At 43.2% G+C, this 20,551-nt stretch overlaps 1 pseudogene; it reads left to right on the forward strand.

Annotated features, from left to right (window-relative positions):
- Positions 1-15,299: 15,299 nt before the first annotated feature.
- Positions 15,300-15,417, forward strand: LOC126185494 (5S ribosomal RNA; annotated as a pseudogene).
- Positions 15,418-20,551: the final 5,134 nt, after the last annotated feature.

Genomic DNA, 20,551 nt, shown 5'->3' on the forward strand with positions numbered 1-20,551 from the left:
CACTTACATTTGGTTAGCACAGCGCCTGATCGATAGTTGTGAGGGAAAAAAAAAATATTGTCTGTGAACAAAATGCTTTTATGTGATTCCTATACATTTAATTATTCCCGAAATCTCATTAAACATTTATTCTGCAGAGAAGAATTAGTGCAGAACATCCAAGTAAATTAACATAAGATCAAAGGTGGCGCAATTCAGAATCGAGCGGGCCAGCAAAGCAAGCGAGCAAAATCAACGAAAAATATCAAAAACTGATATCGAGGACCCTTGTACCGTTGTTTATACCATCACTTATGTCGATGGTCTTTGTTCATTTAGCTATTACATTTAAGGTTACAGCTCCCTTGTACAATGGTTTATATTATCATTTACGTCGATGGTATTCGTTCATTTGGAGATTATATTTAAGGTTACGGTTCTGGTATCTCTGGTACAGCTCGTATATCTCTATAGTTTATACATCTCGTTTGAGCACATTAATAAAATTCAGGGCAAAAATTCATGAAGTTTGGCTGTGACGGCATAAAAGCCCCCTTGTACGCTGAGCTCTCACTATACACATATATTTGAGATTAACATTTAACGACTGTTCACTTTATTTGCCACTGACAGAGTTCGTGGGTATGAGTCTGAATGTTTGATTGCATGAGTCTTTCATCGCTGCATTGATATTACATATCATTCATTCAGTTAACTAAGGGCGGCTCATTGTAATTTGCTTAGGCATTTTGTTACTTCCATTTTCATTCTTGGTGTTTGCCTTTGCCGCTTGACTGCGTCCTGTGTTCCAACTTTGCCTCGATTAAAACTTGTTCGTCCACTTATTCAAGCACAGTCCCAAGGAGAACGAGGAGAAAACGAGGAATGGACGTATAGTCCTCAGCCTCTTTCTTACATTTATAAATGGATTCAACAGTGACATAGCAACATAAAATATTACAAGACATATAAACATGACAGTATGAAACATTACAAAAGATACACAGATTCATAAAATATCACATAAACATGAATTTTTTTAGAATTTGATAAGCATTCTTTGCAAAGCATTTTAGATAGTTTAATTACATAGAAGCTTATTCAGTTCTTTGTGAGGGTTTTGTTACAAGTTTTTACACCTCATTAAATACTGTTGGTAGTACATCTTCCCTTGTAGATATTGTTCATTTCAAGGGTGATAGGGGTCCATAAACATTTTGGCTGCTTGTTTTTCTCATAACGATACCGTTTTTACAATATAAAACACAGAATAATTGTTGTTTGAAAAGCTGCTGAGCCTTCGTGATGAACTAAAGGAACGACGACTCCCCGGGTAGGTTGTAGGTTGACGGCAGAACCCTCGGAAGCGGACAGGAACACAGGAAGACAGACCAGGACGTCTTATGTGGCTAATAGGATACAGGATGGTCAGGTTATGTTCCTCCACAGGTAAGGCATCTCACGGGTTTGGCACATGGAAAACAATCGTTTGGTATTAGCATACTAGTAGAGAGTTACGATGTGTCGGCTGAAAAGATGTTCATTACTACACATATATTTGCACAAGGCTACTTTAGTCTGTTAGTTTTCTTGTTCGAAGTGACAGTTTCTTATTCTGACATGATTCTTTCCTGTATTTGTCTGCAGTATCATTTCAGTTCAGGTACTGTTGTCCACGTTGAATCTAATATTTGTGCTGCACCACAATTACTATTTGCTATTTTTGATATGGTTCACAGTTAACATGTCTTTACACTATGCTATCACTACTTGTACTTAAGGAGTGTCTATAGTAGAGCACATATTGTGTTACTGTGAGTACTGCATGATCGCGTGACTCATTGCACAGTGATTCCAGTCACCCAAGGCTTTGACCATGCAGAAACGACAGATTGTGGTATACACTGTGCTCAATCACTTCGTAGCGTTTTGAGTCCGGCAAATCATCTACTCGTGTTTCATACAGGGGTTTTTACACATAGTGCTGCACTCGCTCATGCGATTACACACATCAATTAAGGTAAGTGTAAATTTTATAATGCATTTTCAGCACTAGCCTGGTTGTTCTTCATAACACACTAGTACAGTCATACTGTTTCTTGTTATTTTGCTCTTAAAGCTCATGTACCATGGCTTTCTGTGGTAGTCTATAACTGTACTGACTTTGGAATTCGGTTTCACTGTTTCGATTTCATAAAGTCTTTTGATTAGATCACTGTGATGTTGAAACTATTGGGTTTATATAAAGTGCAGGATAGGTTTCGTTTCAGTGCCTGTGTGGTCTTATAATTCGGATATTTCATCGAACAACTTGATTTACATATAATGTTAAGATGCTAATACATATTTATATTATTTACAATAATTCTTGCTTATAAGCTTTACAAGTCGCAATGCGGATAATGTATAGCCTCGTTTCTTTGTACTGTGTGGCCGTGCTTTACACATATCTATTCGGTGATGGTTTGGCATCCGGTTTAATTCCTTAACAGAAGGAAACCTCTGTTCAAGAGATTTTTCAAATTTTTGTACCTTGAACAGAAAGAAAATTACGAAAACTGACTCGCTACAGGACAAAACTAAAGTGCAGAGACATCAGATAGTGCCAAAAATTAAATGCACACAATGTAACTGCAAAATTATTAAAGTTGATGACCTGAGCCCCCTGCCTTTGAATTAAGGTATTTACACAGTCATCCTTCATTTAATATTACTGAAGAGAATTTCTGTGTACTTTCTGTGTAGTTAAGAACGTACGACAATTTCAGCAAAACGTAACTACAGTCACACTCACACTTCTAGCTTCATTTAATTAAGTATTTAATTAGTTCATATTTTGGTTTAGTAACGTACTTTCATGTACAGCACACACTTATAGACTAAAAGACCCATAACTAAAAATAATATATCTACATCATACTCCGCAAGCCACCTTATGGTACGTGGCGGAGGGTACTTTGGGTACCACTATCTGATCCCTCCAACCTTGTTCCACTCGCGAACAGTGCGTGGGAAGAATGATTGCCGGTAAGCCTCTGTATTGGCTCTAATTTCTCGAATTTTCTCATCGTGGTCACTACACGAAATGTATGTGGAGGGTAGTAATATGTTGTCTGACTCTTCCTGAAAAGAGCTGTCCCGAAATTTCAGTAGTAAATCTCTCCGTGGTGCACAACGTCTCTCTTGTAACGTCTGCCAGTGGAGTTTGTTTATCATCTCCGTAACGCTTTCTACCAGCTAAACGATCCCATGACGAAACGCGCCGCTCTTCGTTGGATCTTCTCTATCTCCTCCATCAGTCCTATCAGATAGGGATCCCAGATAAATGAACAATACTCAAAAATCTGGCGAACAAGCGCCTTATAAGCCACTTTCTTCGTGGGTGAGTTACGTTTCCTTAAGATTCTTCCGATGAATCTGAGTCTTGTGTCTGCTTTTCCTACTATCTGTTTTATATGGTCATTCCACTTAAGATCACTCTGGATAGTTACGCCTAGATATTTTACGATGACGCTGTCTCCAGCTGTTTGTCATCAATAGTGTAGCTGTAAAGTAGTGGATTTCTTTTCCTATGTATGCGCAATATGTTACATTTATTTACGTTCAGGGTCAATTGCCAGATCCTGCACCATTCATCAATTCGCTGCAGTTCGTTCTGCAAATTCTTACTATCTTCAGGCGTTTCTATTTTGGTATAAACAACTGCATCATTTGCAAATAGCCTTAAAGAGCATCCGACTCTTTCCACCAGATCATTTATATATATTGTGCACAGCAACGGCCCTATAACACTTTCCTGTGGTATTCCGGATATTACCTTTACGTCTGTCGATTTAGTTCCGTTGAGAGCGACGTATTAATATGCCGAAGCTAGGCAGAATGTCTACAAAACTTTGACTGCTGCAGGTTGTTGAAACTTAGACTACTGTGTACATTTGTCAACTGCTGTACTCTGTAACACTATTTAGATTGCATCTGAAGAAGATTTTCTGATGTTCCACAGGCATTTTGCATAACAAAATTTTTTTATCTAGCATTATTAGTTTTCTTTAATAGACGTATTAGTTTGCCGGCCGTGGTGGCCAAGCGGTTAAAGGCGCTACAGTCTGGAACCGCGCGGCCGCTACGGTCGCAGGTTCGAATCCTGCCTCGGGCATGGATGTGTGTGATGTCCTTAGGTTAGTTAGGTTTAAGTAGTTCTAAGTTCTAGGGAGCTGATGACCTCAGAAGTTAAGTCCCATAGTGCTCAGAGCCATTTGAACCATTTTTAGACGTATTAGGTTACTTTTAACCTGTTATTTTGCCTTTATCTTTCACTGGAAACATCATTTAACTGTATAAACTTTCTCTGCTGTAGTAAGGTTTTATAACACTGCTGTTACTATACAGCGTGGACCATTTTAATCTATAATGGGGAATAACTCGGAGTAGAGATGAGATACAGCAAAATGTTTTATCTAAAAGTTGTGGCAACGACGGTCACGCATTCCTACTATTAGCCCTGACCTTGAACGTGATTCTCAAGGTGATTTGGTAATTAAAGTGATTTTTTAAAACGGGAAGCCTAATATTTGATTTAAGTTTTGAAAAGAGTGGCAAATTTTACATATAAGATGATGCATTATTGAAGGACATGGCAAGGTTCAATGAAGGTCAAATAAGCAAATATGTTTTTAGTTCTAGTAGGGATTAACCACGAGCAGAGGAGGGATACAGCAAAATATAATATTAGATACAAACTGGAAGGCGCGTAAGGGGTCACGTATCATCACCAATAACCATGATCTTAAAGGTAATTATCGAAAGTCATTCGAAGGTTGAGTTTTGTTTCATGGAAACTCCTGTTTCTGGTAGCGACTTTGGAAATAGCCAAAAGAGATTTGAAATTTAAATTTCAATTAACTTGTTTATTGGCAAAAAATAAATACATCGCAATGCATAAATGTTATTTTGTGATCTGTAAGAGAGTAAAAACGTAAATAAAACGTAGATAATTGACTTCCGATTCGTTGAGAGTTCCCTGGCTTCTCATTCGTTGAGGTGCATGATTTAAAGAGTTCCTATGCCTTCCTCTATGTACCTGGAAATTAACCATTGAGCATGTGCTTAAAATGACCACCATTTGCTGTATCCCTCCTCTATTCCGAGTTAATCCTACTAGAACTAAAAACATATTTGCTTTATTTGACTTTCAGTGAACATTGCTATGAACTTGAATAATGTATCATTCATACGTAAAATATGCCGCTATTTTCAAATCGTAAATCAAATATTTGGTTTCCAATTTAATAAAATCAGTTTAATATCTAAATCACCTTGAAAATCACGTTTAACGTCACGGCCATTAGTAGCAATATGTGACCCTCTTTGCCATCTATGACTTTGATCTGAAACATTGTGCTATATTTCATCTCTGTGTTGAGTTATTCCCCCTTATGGATTAAAATGATCCGCTCTGCATATACGAGCTAAACACAAGGCATGTACTACCATTTTATACAACGTAGGTCATGAAAGTTTCATGATCACTGTATATACACTCCTGGAAATGGAAAAAAGAACACATTGACACCGGTGTGTCAGACCCACCATACTTGCTCCGGACACTGCGAGAGGGCTGTACAAGCAATGATCACACGCACGGCACAGCGGACACACCAGGAACCGCGGTGTTGGCCGTCGAATGGCGCTAGCTGCGCAGCATTTGTGCACCGCCGCCGTCAGTGTCAGCCATTTTGCCGTGGCATACGGAGCTCCATCGCAGTCTTTAACACTGGTAGCATGCCGCGACAGCGTGGACGTGAACCGTATGTGCAGTTGACGGACTTTGAGCGAGGGCGTATAGTGGGCATGCGGGAGGCCGGGTGGACGTACCGCCGAATTGCTCAACACGTGGGGCGTGAGGTCTCCACAGTACATCGATGTTGTCGCCAGTGGTCGGCAGAAGGTGCACGTGCCCGTCGACCTGGGACCGGACCGCAGCGACGCACGGATGCACGCCAAGACCGTAGGATCCTACGCAGTGCCGTAGGGGACCGCACCGCCACTTCCCAGCAAATTAGGGACACTGTTGCTCCTGGGGTATCGGCGAGGACCATTCGCAACCGTCTCCATGAAGCTGGGCTACGGTCCCGCACACCGTTACGCCGTCTTCCGCTCACGCCCCAACATCGTGCAGCCCGCCTCCAGTGGTGTCGCGACAGGCGTGAATGGAGGGACGAATGGAGACGTGTCGTCTTCAGCGATGACAGTCGCTTCTGCCTTGGTGCCAATGATGGTCGTATGCGTGTTTGGCGCCGTGCAGGTGAGCGCCACAATCAGGACTGCATACGACCGAGGCACACAGGGCCAACACCCGTCATCATGGTGTGGGGAGCGATCTCCTACACTGGCCGTACACCACTGGTGATCGTCGAGGGGACACTGAATAGTGCACGGTACATCCAAACCGTCATCGAACCCATCGTTCTACCATTCCTAGACCGGCAAGGGAACTTGCTGTTCCAACAGGACAATGCACGTCCGCATGTATCCCGTGCTACCCAACGTGCTCTAGAAGGTGTAAGTCAACTACCCTGGCCAGCAAGATCTCCGGATCTGTCCCCCATTGAGCATGTTTGGGACTGGATGAAGCGTCGTCTCACGCGGTCTGCACGTCCAGCACGAACGCTGGTCCAACTGAGGCGCCAGGTGGAAATGGCATGGCAAGCCGTTCCACAGGACTACATCCAGCATCTCTACGATCGTCTCCATGGGAGAATAGCAGCCTGCATTGCTGCGAAAGGTGGATATACACTGTACTAGTGCCGACATTGTGCATGCTCTGTTGCCTGTGTCTATGTGCCTGTGGTTCTGTCAGTGTGATCATGTGATGTATCTGACCCCAGGAATGTGTGAATAAAGTTTCCCCTTCCTGGGACAATGAATTCAAGGTGTTCTTATTTCAATTTCCAGGAGTGTATTTCTGTAAATCTTTATGTATTTGATTCTTACTGTACTTGATTCTGGATATGCCAGTACATAATTTCCATTATGATATATATTAACAATTTTATACGGACCAGTGTATTTTAGTTGCTACTCCTTGTTTTTCTTCTGTTACAAGGATGTTTCTGGATAAGATTTCGACAGAACGTTGTCACCAGTCTGATACTTTTGTACTTTACCTAGATTTTTGTCGTATTTATTCTTTCTTAACTGAGGCTGGTGCACTAATGAGGCAACAGTTGATTTTATGTTATCTTCCCACGATACTTCTACTCTCGGTATTCGTGGAATAGGATCTAGCATTTTCCTAGACTCTTTATGTACTGCCTTTCTTGTGGTCCAGGGAATGGAATAGGTGACACGACAATACGTTTCATGTGGTTTTACTTGCATATGATACACGCAACCTTTTACTACACAGGTTTCTCAGTGAATACCTGTAAGTATTTGAAAAAGAGATTACTGTGTTCATTCTTTTGTTCTTCAGTTAAATATCCAGATTCTAGGATCTTGCCATGCAGTGTTACATTGAGATCTTGCACATTAGTAACTTTATTAGTGCACCTAGTGTCATTAACTTGAATAACTGAGAGATTACTCATTGGCGGTGTTTCATTACCCACAAACTTAACCTTTACCCTGTAATAAAATGTTCCATGTTTAGCATTCGACCTAATCGACTCCAGAACCAATTCTTTAACTTCCACTTTAACATAGCATTCACCTATAGAGAGGTCGATTTTTGCATCCCCGTCTTGTAGAAACCCTGTTCCTAATATATAGCCGGCCGACAGATTCTCCACTGCCAGGAGCGTGCCATTAAATGCTCCGTTTCCTGTAACAATTTCCACCTGCGTCTGTCAGCTAATATTGTTCAATCTAGCGCCAGTGGCGCCTATTATTCTGCAGTTCTGAACCTAATGTGGGAGGTATACCCTTCTCACATATTTGCTGAAATAGGTTGAGAGAAAGTACATTTACTGACGTACCTGTGTCTAAAATCACTATGGTATGTACCTAACCCACAACAGCTGCAAGTGCAGCTTGCACTGTGTAGTAAGGTACATGTACCAAATAAGGCCCGGTTCCTAATAAGGCCCACTCTCATTTTCGAGCATAGAAAGTTTGAAAACAGCGCTAAGTGTCCTCGGTAGTGATAGCTCGTGACATCTAGTGACCAAGGCCACAACTATTTCAGCACCCGCTCTCGTGCCGGCCTTTTTACTTTCAGTTGGGCTACGGCGTTCGACGAAGGAGGGCTGCATCTTATTTTCATGGTAAGTTTCATCTAATGGAATCGTTTCGGTTATGAAGCATTTTTACTAGTAAATATGTATTTGTGAACAGAAAATGGTACAATATTAAGATAGTGGCATTGTCTTCCCAGTAATAAGTTTCTTTTTAAACAATAAATGCACACCCGTTTTAAACTGGTTGTTCCAAATAAGGCCCATCGTTGGCGCTCCAAATCCTTCCAAAACCCAGGCGATCATTGTAGGCAAAACCACCGCTTCCTTCCACCTCCTCGATTTCTACATCACCATCTATGGCCGTTCTATCGCCCTCACCCCCACCCTTAAGTACCTTGGCGTCACCCTTGACTGTCGCCTCTCCTGGACCCCCCATCTCTGGACAATCCAAGCCAAGGCATGCTCCCGACTCTGTCTCCTCGAGCTCCTTTCTGGTTGTACGTGGGGTCTGGACCCCTCCACCATCCTCCATACCCATAAATCCCTCATTCGTCCTGTCCTTTGCTATGCTCACCCTGCCTGGATCTCCGCTCCCCCTACCTTTTACAAATCCCTCCAGATCCTCGAACGCCATGCTCTTCGCCTCGCCTATCGCATCTGTCTCCCCTCCCCCACGCGGATCCTGTATGACCTTATTCCATTCCCCCACCTCCACCTTTTCGTCAAACGGATACGGATCCTCTACACCTTCCGTAAACTCGATCCTCCTCACCCGCTTGTCTCTCCCATCCTCTCCCAACCCCGTCCGCTGCCGCGCCTGTATTTCCACGTCCCACCTGCTCTCCATCTCTCCACACTCCATACTCTCACCCAAGGTGGCTTCCGCCAGCTCCCCCTCCCTGATGATGCCCTCCTCCCCTCCATCTACCCCTCCTACCAACTTTGATCCTCCCTCCCTCTTTCTGTGCCTGTTCCTATGGGCACCCTCTCTCCCTTCTCTCCCCCTTCCCTCCCTCCTCCCATCCTCCCTTCTCCCCTCTCCTCCCCTGGGCTTCCCCTACTCCCATACCTCCATTCCTCCTACCATCTCCTCTGCCATTGGCATCTTTGCTCTCCCCTCTCCCTCCCCCACCCCATTCTTCCCCTCTTGGCAGGTCCCCAGACTTGGACACGTTACGTGGACATTTGCGAGCCGGAGATCATCACCATCAGTTTCGTGTGTGTGCCATCGTGTTTGTGTTTAGTGTTCTCTGCTGTCACGCTCCTGCCGGCCGTGGTGGCCAAGCGGTTAAAGGCGCTACAGTCTGGAACCGCGCGGCCACTACGGTCGCAGGTTCGAATCCTGCCTCGGGCATGGATGTGTGTGATGTCCTTAGGTTAGTTAGGTTTAAGTAGTTCTAAGTTCTAGGGGACTGATGACCTTAGAGAAGTTAAGTCCCATAGTGCTCAGAGCCATTTGAACCACGCTGCTACGTTCACTTGTACCGTCGAAGTCATCAGTGTTTGTGCGCCGTGTCGACAGTTTTTAGAGTGTTTTTCTTCGAGTGTGAAAGGCTTCGTGGTTTTGTTATCTGTGTCTACTGTTTTTTTGCCCACCACTTTGTTCAGTCTTTTCTGCGTCTTCTTTCTATTTTTTCATTGTCAAACCTTTGGCTGAAGAGCGGCGTAGGATGCTGCTGCCAGCCCACCTTCTGTAAAGGTGTTAAAATAACAATAAAGGAAAAAAAAACAAAGCGCTCGAACGAAGGCCAGGCGGGCCTTGTTGGGCACCCTGTTGTATATCACTGTGCATAATGACAATGCAAATTTAATTTTAGCATATCTTGGGAAACCTCATTAACACATATTTACTATCTCTAAATTAAATCTAAATTATTTTATCCTTTTTTACTGAGCTATTAGTTGGTCGTTGCAAGAAATGACAACAGAAAACATTTTAAATTCCTTCTTGGTATTCTTTGTGATAGGGCGTTCTGCATTTAGATCAATAATTTTAATAGCTGTAATTGAAGTATGGTATTTAAAAAAATATATAATCACAGTTTTACAGCTCTAATTCAGGCCTTACTGGAAATGTTTGTTTTTGGATGGAGCCACAGAAAAAAAGAGTAACATGGGAAGCAGACAATTTAAAAACGTACATTGGGAACTGTTGCTGAAGGGATGCCTGTCAGAGCTGCTTCGAAAACATACAGGATTCCTCGACATACATTACACAACCACGTAAGTTCTGGATGAACAACCAAAAGTTTGGAACAAAAAACTTGTTTGGACAAAGCTGAGGAAAGAGAACTTTGGCAAAGAATTTTTCGACTTGCTGAAGTCGGGTATCCAATTACAGTAAAAGTGCTCAGAAAATATGTATATGTATACTGTGAAAAGAATAGTGTGCAGAATCTCTTTAATGAGATGAAGAGATTGGTTGGACGCAAGTGGCTCAAGCTCTTCCTACGAAGACACCCAGACATTGCAAGAAGGGAAGCACAACACTTGAATCGAGGAAGAGCTGCAATGCTAAACAAAATTATTGTAAATGATCATTTTCAGAATCTGAGAACAGTCTTGTCTGATTTGGAGCTATTTGACATATCCCACGTTATCTACAATATGGACGAAAAGGGATGTTGTTTCTCACTCCACAAGTCTCCTGAAGTTTTAGTGAAGAAAGGTGAGAAATGTTTATACTTTGTTGCCCCAAAACATAGGGAAAATGTTACCGTTGTCTCACGTGGGAATGCAATTGGACAGGTTATTCTTCCTATGATACTTTTCAAAGGAAAGTGATGCAAGCCAGAATGGAAGGACTACATGGCACCTGGGACAGCAGAAGAAATAACATGTAAGGGCTCAATGAATACTGCGACATTCATCAAATGGATACATCATTTTGCCAAATACAAGCCTGAAAAATATGTTGTTTTGATATCTGATGGAGCATCATCACATTTGGACCCTGAAATTTGCGACGTTGCTGAAGAGTACAGTATCAGACTTAACTGCTTGCCCAACAACACAACACATCACATGAGCTGCAACCCATGGATAAAACAGCATTCAAACCGTTTGAGTCTTACTGGGATAACGAAGTTCAGCTGTACTTGTCTACACATGAAAGGGAAGAAAACAGAACAATTAATAGACGTGTGTTTGGAAAAATCTTCAGCACGGTGTGGCCAAAAACAGAATCCACAGCAAATGTCATGTCTGGGTTCCGTGCAACAGGAATTTATCCTTTTGACCCAGAAGCTACTCCAGATACTGCATTTGCTCCCTCTCATCTATCAGAGCGTCCTGACACAGAAGAGGACATGACAATTCCCCGTGAAACAGGGAAACTGCCAGACTCAATCAATCCCAAAGGCTTCCCAAAAAAAAGAGATACCTGTCCATTGCTTCCAGTTCATCAGAAAGCGAGGCATATTCAGTAAAGGATATAGTTCAAGTGACTTCAGTCTTGAAGATAGTGACACAGCTGAAGATCTCGATTGTTCTTTCAAGGAAATTTTGAAAACCCCAAAGCTGAAGAAAAAACCCAAACACCATGGAAGAAGGCATTAAATTACAAGGCGCAAGTCGTATGCAAGGCACTGTTCACGCAGAATCAAAACAAAAATTGGTACCAACTGTGTCTAAGGAAGATACACGTCGCAAAAAAATTTGACTGGCAGTAAAGAATATTGAGAAGAAAAAATGCAAAAATAAAGACTCTGCTGAATCAAGCAGCAGCTCTGCCTCTAAGAAAGTGTTGCAAGAGGTTGGCTGGTTTTGTCACGTGTCCTGTGAAGACAGGATATTCGACATGAGACTTTGCAAAAAATGTATGAAATATGTGCATGAAGATTGTGTAAGGTTAACACCCAAAGACAAAAAGCGTAATTTCCTGTGCCTCACCTGTAAAAAAATAATTTAAATGAGCCAAACCAGTTTCATGACACATTATTCATGTGTTCATTGAAAATGTAATGATTAGAATTATTGTTCATATTATGATAAGGAACTTGCTGCTGTCGGAACAATTTTGATTGCTGATTAAATTTAATAATCTTTAAAGTTAATAAGCAGTAAGTACCAACAGTTCAGTATGGAGCATTTGTAAGAAAAAGTAATTATAAAAGTCTATGTACCATCTCACGCCACTTATTTCTAAAATAAAATTATGTTACAAATCTTGCAGTGTATTCAGTTTTCTGTCATTTACATGCACCAGAATGTTAATATGAACAAGATGTGGCTACAGGCCATTTTAGGAACAAGGTCTCCTAACAAGGCCCACTTGCAAGAGTTAAGCATTTTCTTTAAAGTGATGATATTAATTAAATGAACTTCCAGTATTCATTTAGTTTTGAACTGAATATAGTTGGATGTTGCATGTACTATCTCGGAATTTTACCACTTACACATACTGAATATGAAATTCCTAAACGTTAGGTTGACCTAATTTGGTACATGTGCCTTATTACTTTCTTTCTTACAGTTGATCTCGTCAGAAAATAACTCGTCATGTATACCCTTACCTTCGTTACATCTGATGAAATTGATCTGTTCTGTAGTTTTCCCCCAACACTATTCCAGAACACTATCTGAGTACACAATGGGACTATTGCCATGAGTCCACTTTTTCGTATCCTCGTATAGCAAGTCAATTGAATCAGCTACTGAGATGAATGGTTCTATACTAGTTTCCGATGGGTGCAACAGCTTTTCATTCAGGTTCACAGGCAGTTTTGCCTTGAGAATTCGGATTACGTCATTCGGTGATATTGGGTCATCCCAATGCTGGGTTCTGTTTATGTACTTTTCGAAATGTTAGCATAAAGTTCCCTGATTACTATTGTAAGCTTCTGGGAAATAAACTTCTTTACGTAATCTGTCTTGGATGAATGAAGACCAATAACTGGTAACAAAAGCTCTTTCACATTGCTCAAAAGTTTCACATCGACCTATTATTGCCGATGCCCAGAGGGTCCCATCACTCTGAATATGCGATACCATAAATTGTATCTTTTGAGTGTCTGTCCATGATTTGGGCACCCCCCTTGAAAACTCTTTACGAAAATTACCGAATGAGGTCCTCCTTTCTTATCAGGCATATACACTTGAAATTGACGATGCTTTAGAAGACTTCCTTGCATCAATATTGTGAATAGACCATTCGTCGCCCTAGTCTCGCACTGCTAGTAGTTTGTGTACGGGTTTGGATCATTATTTACTTCCCCATACAACATTTCATGTTGCAGTGAAGCAAAGTATTCATTGTTTTCGTTAGATGCTGTTGCTGGAATCTCGCCTGCATTTTAGTGTGAAGCGGATAGCTCTTTCTGCAACTTATTTACGTGAGCTTCCACACCCTGTTTCCATCTCGGAAGTTCACGAGTTAGCATAGTTTCAGCTTGAACTAATTCTGTTCTGACTTCACCCTTATCTTATGTACGATTGGTCAGAACATCTACACTTGAGTTTTGTATTATTGTACATAATTCGTTTTTCAGTGTTTCATTAACTTTGGTCATCTTTTTCATGGAACCAGTTAACAAATTATTTGTTAATTCTATCGCTTTGGGCAGTTAAACTCTCGGTAACGTGTTCATCTTTGTTCTGTAACCAGGTAACAAATCCATTGTTCCTCTGGCTACTTTGGGAAGATATCTGTTGTACAGCATTCTCTAATTCAGATCGGGTACCTTTCAATTCTTTTATATCAGATTTCAGTTGCATTATTGATTCTATTAAACCTTATCCGAAAGTTTGAAATTTGCTAACATATCCGTGACTATTCCTCGACTAGCATTCAAACCAGTAAGTTGAGCGGATTACTCTTCTTCTAAACGTTTAAAATCTTCACTCATTTTCTGCTCTATACGTATCCTAATTAACGCAGTTTGCTTATTAGCAAACTGTTTAAAATTTTCATCCATCTGATTTTGAACACACATAGTAATTTGTACCCTTTTTTCCTTGTCAAGATGGATAAAGTTTTCTGTATCACTGCAGCTGGTCTTTTCCATAGCTCAGCAAAAGGACCTGATTATGGACATGATTCTTCGGATTCATCCGGTAAATCTACATTACTTACAGCGGAACTTGTTCCTTCGATTTCTTGATTAGGAGTCTGCCGATCATCGACATTTGATTCCTGATCTTGCGTATCACCCTCTTTCGTAATTACCGGAACTTTACCGACTTCACCAATCTCCACTAGTTTCTCGAATGAATTATTAAAATTAAAATATTCGTTTTTCCTTCAACAGACTATTACATAAAAAGTCATTTTCTGATTCACTAATTCTCTAAAAAGGAAAAAAAACAATATAGCAGCTCCTCGACATGATGTCTTCATGTTAGCAAATCTTCGTCATCTTGTGGCATGTAACTTTCAATTAAGATTCCTACTAAATAAAAGTTCACACACTTTTCTATTTAAATTAATTTACCATCCTTAATCCTCTTACTCTGCATCTACTTCTTCAGGACGCGATTTACAACTCATTTATTCTCTGCCCATAATTCCTCTGTGTGCTCATACTGGAACTAAAAGGCATCCATTTATTTTCTAAGTGGCGTGCTAACAACTGCTTATAGGCTCTTCTGGCAAAAATACTTTCCTAGGCTTCTTGAAGGGTTTATTAACTTTCGTAACCATCGTCGTTAGATGACACAAGTCCGCCGCTCGTGGTCTCGCGGTAGCGTTCTCGCTTCCCGAGCACGGGGTCCCGGGTTCGATTCCCGGCAGGGTCAGGGATTTTCACCTGCCTCGAGATGACTGGGTGTTTGTGTTGTCCTCATCATTTCATCATCATCCAGGAAAGTGGCGAAATTGGACTGAGCGAAGATTGGGTAATTGTACGGGCGCTGATAACCACGCAGTTGAGCGCCCCACAAACCAAACATCATCATCATCATCATCATCTAGATGACACAATGATGAATAATGCCTATCTCTATAATGACAAAATTGATAAGGTCAGACCAGTTAGAAGCTACAAAGTCTAAAATATTCCCATTGGGTGTGGGCTGTTGAACTAGCTACTGAAGGTAGTTTTTGGAAAACGTCTTCAAAAATGCTTCACAAGACTGCCTGTCTATATTACCTGCAATGAATCTATAGATGATCCAGTCTATATTCGGTAAGTTAAAGTCGCCTCTGCCAACGGCCTTGCCGCAGTGGTAACACCGGTTCCCAGCAGATCACCGAAGTTAAGCGCTGTCGGGCTGGGCTAGCAATTGGATGGGTAACCGTCCGGTCTGCCCAGCGCTGTTGGCAAGCAGAGTGCACTCAGCTCTTGTGAGGCAAACTGAGGAGTTACTTGACTGAGAAGTAGCGGCTCTGGTCACGAAAACTGACAATGGCCAGGAGAGCTGTGTGCTGACCACATGCCCCTCTGTATCTGCATCCAGTGACACCCCTGGGCTGAGTGGATGAAATGGCGGCCAGTCGGTACAATTGGGTCTTCCAAGTCCTGTTTGGACAGACTTAATTTTTTTTTAAAGTTGCCTCCAACTAGTATTGCATGATATAGGTATTTCTGCCCTACTGAGTGTAGACATCCTTGAAATGGTTGTAGAACTACCACGGCGGAATTGGGTGGCCTGTAAAAACATCCGATAATTAATTTGGGTTCACCCAGATCTATTAAATCCGTCCAGATAACTTCACACTCAGGCTCAATTTCGAATTCGATAGTCATAAAATTTTTTCCATCTGCAATGAACACTCCCCCTCTTATGGGTCTAATCTGCCTTTGGAATGTACGTTCCGTGTCTCGCTAAATATTTCACAGCTTTCTCCTTGGAGTTTCAGCCAGCTGTCAGTTCCGACAATAATATGAGCGCGACAAATTTCCTGGAGGGCAGTAAGTTCACAAACTTAGTTACGAATACACCGATAATTTACTGTTAAAATTTTGGCAGTCGAAGTGTCTTTATTTTGTACGTGGCCTGACTTTGCTTTCCGTTTATTGGCTGGAGAGCGTTCATCAGAGTATCTCAAACTACTGCCTAATCTGCGCCAATAATCTTCAGACAAGACAGTCAGACAGTCACAGACTTGACGGAGCCTTTGGTTGAGACCCCCCATTCGGCTCCAAATGCAAGGGCCCCAATCGATTCTGGGAATGATGCTGCAAATTGTGAGCTCTGCTAGCACCCTGCGCGTGAGGCCAGCTGCCTTCAAGACTTCCGCCATCCAGTCATATGAACTGAGGACGGCCTCAGAATCCAAGCGACAGACTACGTTGGTGCTGATGTGAGCCACAAATTGCAGACGACTGCACCCTGCATATTCGGTAGCTACACGAAGGTTCTCTTACACATCTCAGATTACGTTCCCAGCAGACATATCGAGTGCACTTTAGATTTCTTTCTTTCGCTAGACGCTATTTCCCTAAGAGGCTCCATGATGCGCCTAACATTGGAGTTCATGAAACTACTAGCACCCCTCCCCCCCTCCCCACCACCACCACCCCGCCATGGATGGCTCGGACCCTGATGAAGGAGGGGACACCCTTCTACTCACAGAGAGAATGGGCAAAGCTAAATGGGCAGCCTCCATATTGACTCTTGGCTTCCAGCGACCCAAATGGGCTACTAGCTGCCACACAACCTATAGCAAAGGTGGATCTACTGCATCAGGAACACTGCAAGATACCTCGACAGCAGAGCCCATGGGCAAAAGAAGTGAGCCTTGGGATGTGCCGTGTGATACGCCAGATTCTCTGCCACCACTACCCCCTGAGACAGCAGCCTGAAGACGGTTGATCATGGCCAAAAGCGTACTCATACGACACTTCGCGAACTGTGGTGAACTTCACACATAGCATACACATATCCTACCCATTCTGGTATTACGAGCTCAAGAATGAACTACAGGGTGAGTCACCTAACATTACCGCTGGATATATTTCGTAAACCACATCAAATACTGACGAACCGATTCCACAGACCGAACGTGAGGAGAGGGGCTAGTGTAATTGGTTAATACAAACCATAAAAACATGCACGGAAGTATGTTTTTTAACACAACCCTACGTTTTTTTAAATGGTACCCCGTTAGTTTTGTTAGCACATCTGAACATGTAAACAATTACGTAATCAGTGCCGTTTGTTGCATTGTAAAATGTTAATTACATCCGGAGATATTGTAACCTAAAGTTGACGCTTGAGTACCATTCCTCCGCTGTTCGATCGTGTGTATCGGAGAGCACCGAATTACGTAGGGATTCAAAGGGAACGGTGATGGACCTTAGGTACAGAAGAGACTGGAACAGCACATTACGTCCACATGCTAACACCTTTTTATTGGTCTTTTTCACTGACGCACATGTACATTACCATGAGGGGTGAGGTACACGTACACACGTGGTTTCCGTTTTCAATTACGGAGTGGAATAGGGTGTGTCCCGACATGTCAGGCCAACAGATGTTCAATGTGGTGGCCATAATTTGCTGCACACAATTGCAATCTCTGGCGTAATGAATGTCGTACACGCCGCAGTACATCTGGTGTAATGTCGCCGCAGGCTGCCATAATACGTTGTTTCATATCCTCTGGGGTTGTAGGCACATCACGGTACACATTCTCCTTTAACGTACCCCACAGAAAGAAGTCCAGAGGTGTAAGATCAGGAGAACGGGCTGGCCAATTTATGCGTCCTCCACGTCATGGTAATTTACATGTGCGTCAGTGAAAAAGACCAATAAAAAGGTGTTAGCATGTGGACGTAATGTGCTGTTCCAGTCTGTTCTGTACCTAAGGTCCATCACCGTTCCCTTTGGATCCCTACGTAATTCGGTGCTCTCCGATACACACGATCGAACAGCGGAGGAGTGGTACTCAAGCGTCAACTTTAGGTTACAATATCTCCCGATGTAATTAACATTTTACAATGCAACAAACGGCACTGATTACGTATTTGTTTATATGTTCAGATGTGCTAACAAAACTAACGTGGTTCCTTTTGAAAAAAAACGTAGGTTTGTGTTAAAAAACATACTTCCGTGCATATATATATATATATATATATATATATATATATATATATATATATATATATATATATGTATTAAACAATTACACTAGCCCCTCTCCTCACTTTCGGGCTGTATAATCGCTTCGTCAGTATTTGATGTCGTTTACGAAATATATCCAGCGGTAACGTTAGGTGACTCACCCTATATATATATATACATATATATACTCCTGGAAATGGAAAAAAGAACACATTGACACCGGTGTGTCAGACCCACCATACTCGCTCCGGACACTGCGAGAGGGCTGTACAAGCAATGATCACACGCACGGCACAGCGGACACACCAGGAACCGCGGTGTTGGCCGTCGAATGGCGCTAGCTGCGCAGCATTTGTGCACCGCCGCCGTCAGTGTCAGCCAGTTTGCCGTGGCATACGGAGCTCCATCGCAGTCTTTAACATTGGTAGCATGCCGCGACAGCGTGGACGTGAACCGTATGTGCAGTTGACGGACTTTGAGCGAGGGCGTATGGTGGGCATGCGGGAGGCCGGGTGGAGGTCCCGCCGATGATGATGATGATGATGTTTGGTTTGTGGGGCGCTCAAAAGCGTGGTTATCAGCGCCCGTACAATTACCCAATCTTTGCTCAGTCCAATTGCGCCACTTTCCTGGAAGATGATGAAATGATGAGGACAACACAAACACCCAGTCATCTCGAGGCAGGGGAAAATCCCTGACCCCGCCGGGAATCGAACCCGGGACCCCGTGCTCGGGAAGCGAGAACGCTACCGCGAGACCACGAGCGGCGGACCGTCCCGCCGAATTGCTCAACACGTGGGGCGTGAGGTCTCCACACTACATCGATGTTGTCGCCAGTGGTCGGCGGAAGGTGCACGTGCCCGTCGACCTGGGACCGGACCGCAGCGACGCACAGATGCACGCCAAGACCGTAGGATCCTACGCAGTGCCGTAGGGGACCGCACCGCCACTTCCCAGCAAATTAGGGACACTGTTGCTCCTGGGGTATCGGCGAGGACCATTCGCAACCGTCTCCATGAAGCTGGGCTACGGTCCCGCACACCGTTAGGCCGTCTTCCGCTCACGCCCCAACATCGTGCAGCCCGCCTCCAGTGGTGTCGCGACAGGCGTGAATGGAGGGACGAATGGAGACGTGTCGTCTTCAGCGATGAGAGTCGCTTCTGCCTTGGTGCCAATGATGGCCGTATGCGTGTTTGGCGCCGTGCAGGTGAGCGCCACAATCAGGACTGCATACGACCGAGGCACACAGGGCCAACACCCGGCATCATGGTGTGGGGAGCGATCTCCTACACTGGCCGTACACCACTGGTGATCGTCGAGGGGACACTGAATAGTGCACGGTACATCCAAACCGTCATCGAACCCATCGTTCTACCATTCCTAGACCGGCAAGGGAACTTGCTGTTCCAACAGGACAATGCACGTCCGCATGTATCCTGTGCCACCCAACGTGCTCTAGAAGGTGTAAGTCAACTACCCTGGCCAGCAAGATCTCCGGATCTGTCCCCCATTGAGCATGTTTGGGACTGGATGAAGCGTCGTCTCACGCGGTCTGCACGTCCAGCACGAACGCTGGTCCAACTGAGGCGCCAGGTGGAAATGGCATGGCAAGCCGTTCCACAGGACTACATCCAGCATCTCTATGATCGTCTCCATGGGAGAATAGCAGCCTGCATTGCTGCGAAAGGTGGATATACACTGTACTAGTGCCGACATTGTGCATGCTCTGTTGCCTGTGTCTATGTGCCTGTGGTTCTGTCAGTGTGATCATGTGATGTATCTGACCCCAGGAATGTGTGAATAAAGTTTCCCCTTCCTGGGACAATGAATTCACGGTGTTCTTATTTCAATTTCCAGTAGTATATATACTTGTTACACTCAGCTTAATTGAGTGGTCCAGAGATGTGGCTGGTCTCAATATTTGGCTATGTTTTCGTCATAGGGTGCCAGCTCACACCTGTCGTAAACTCAGTTTTTAAGCTGATATAAAATATAGCCAAGCAATGCAGGCAGGTATTGCGGTGAAATTTAAAATATTGAGTCACTCACGTTGATTTATAATTTGAACAAGTAGTTTATTTTTCTTCAATATATTCACTAAACACTTAAAATGCAGTCTGAGGGGCTCTTATGTAAGGGCGGCCGTTAATAACTAATGCTACAACACTGCACTATAAAATTCATGTGTCGCGATCTCGGCACTCGACAGTCTGTTCTCAGTTCACAAAATACGCTCTTGTCTGCTGTCGTAAACCACTATATTTCGCTCCACTTCATCGCTCTCGAACGTCGCTACATACATACTTGTCCTCAAACGTTGCTACCAACCCACTAGAGCATGGCATAAACAGGCCATTTCGATTCGACTAGCTGTCATTATATCCATTACT

This window comes from Schistocerca cancellata, chromosome 4 (assembly GCF_023864275.1).
Source record: "Schistocerca cancellata isolate TAMUIC-IGC-003103 chromosome 4, iqSchCanc2.1, whole genome shotgun sequence".
NCBI classification, from domain to species: domain Eukaryota; kingdom Metazoa; phylum Arthropoda; class Insecta; order Orthoptera; family Acrididae; genus Schistocerca; species Schistocerca cancellata.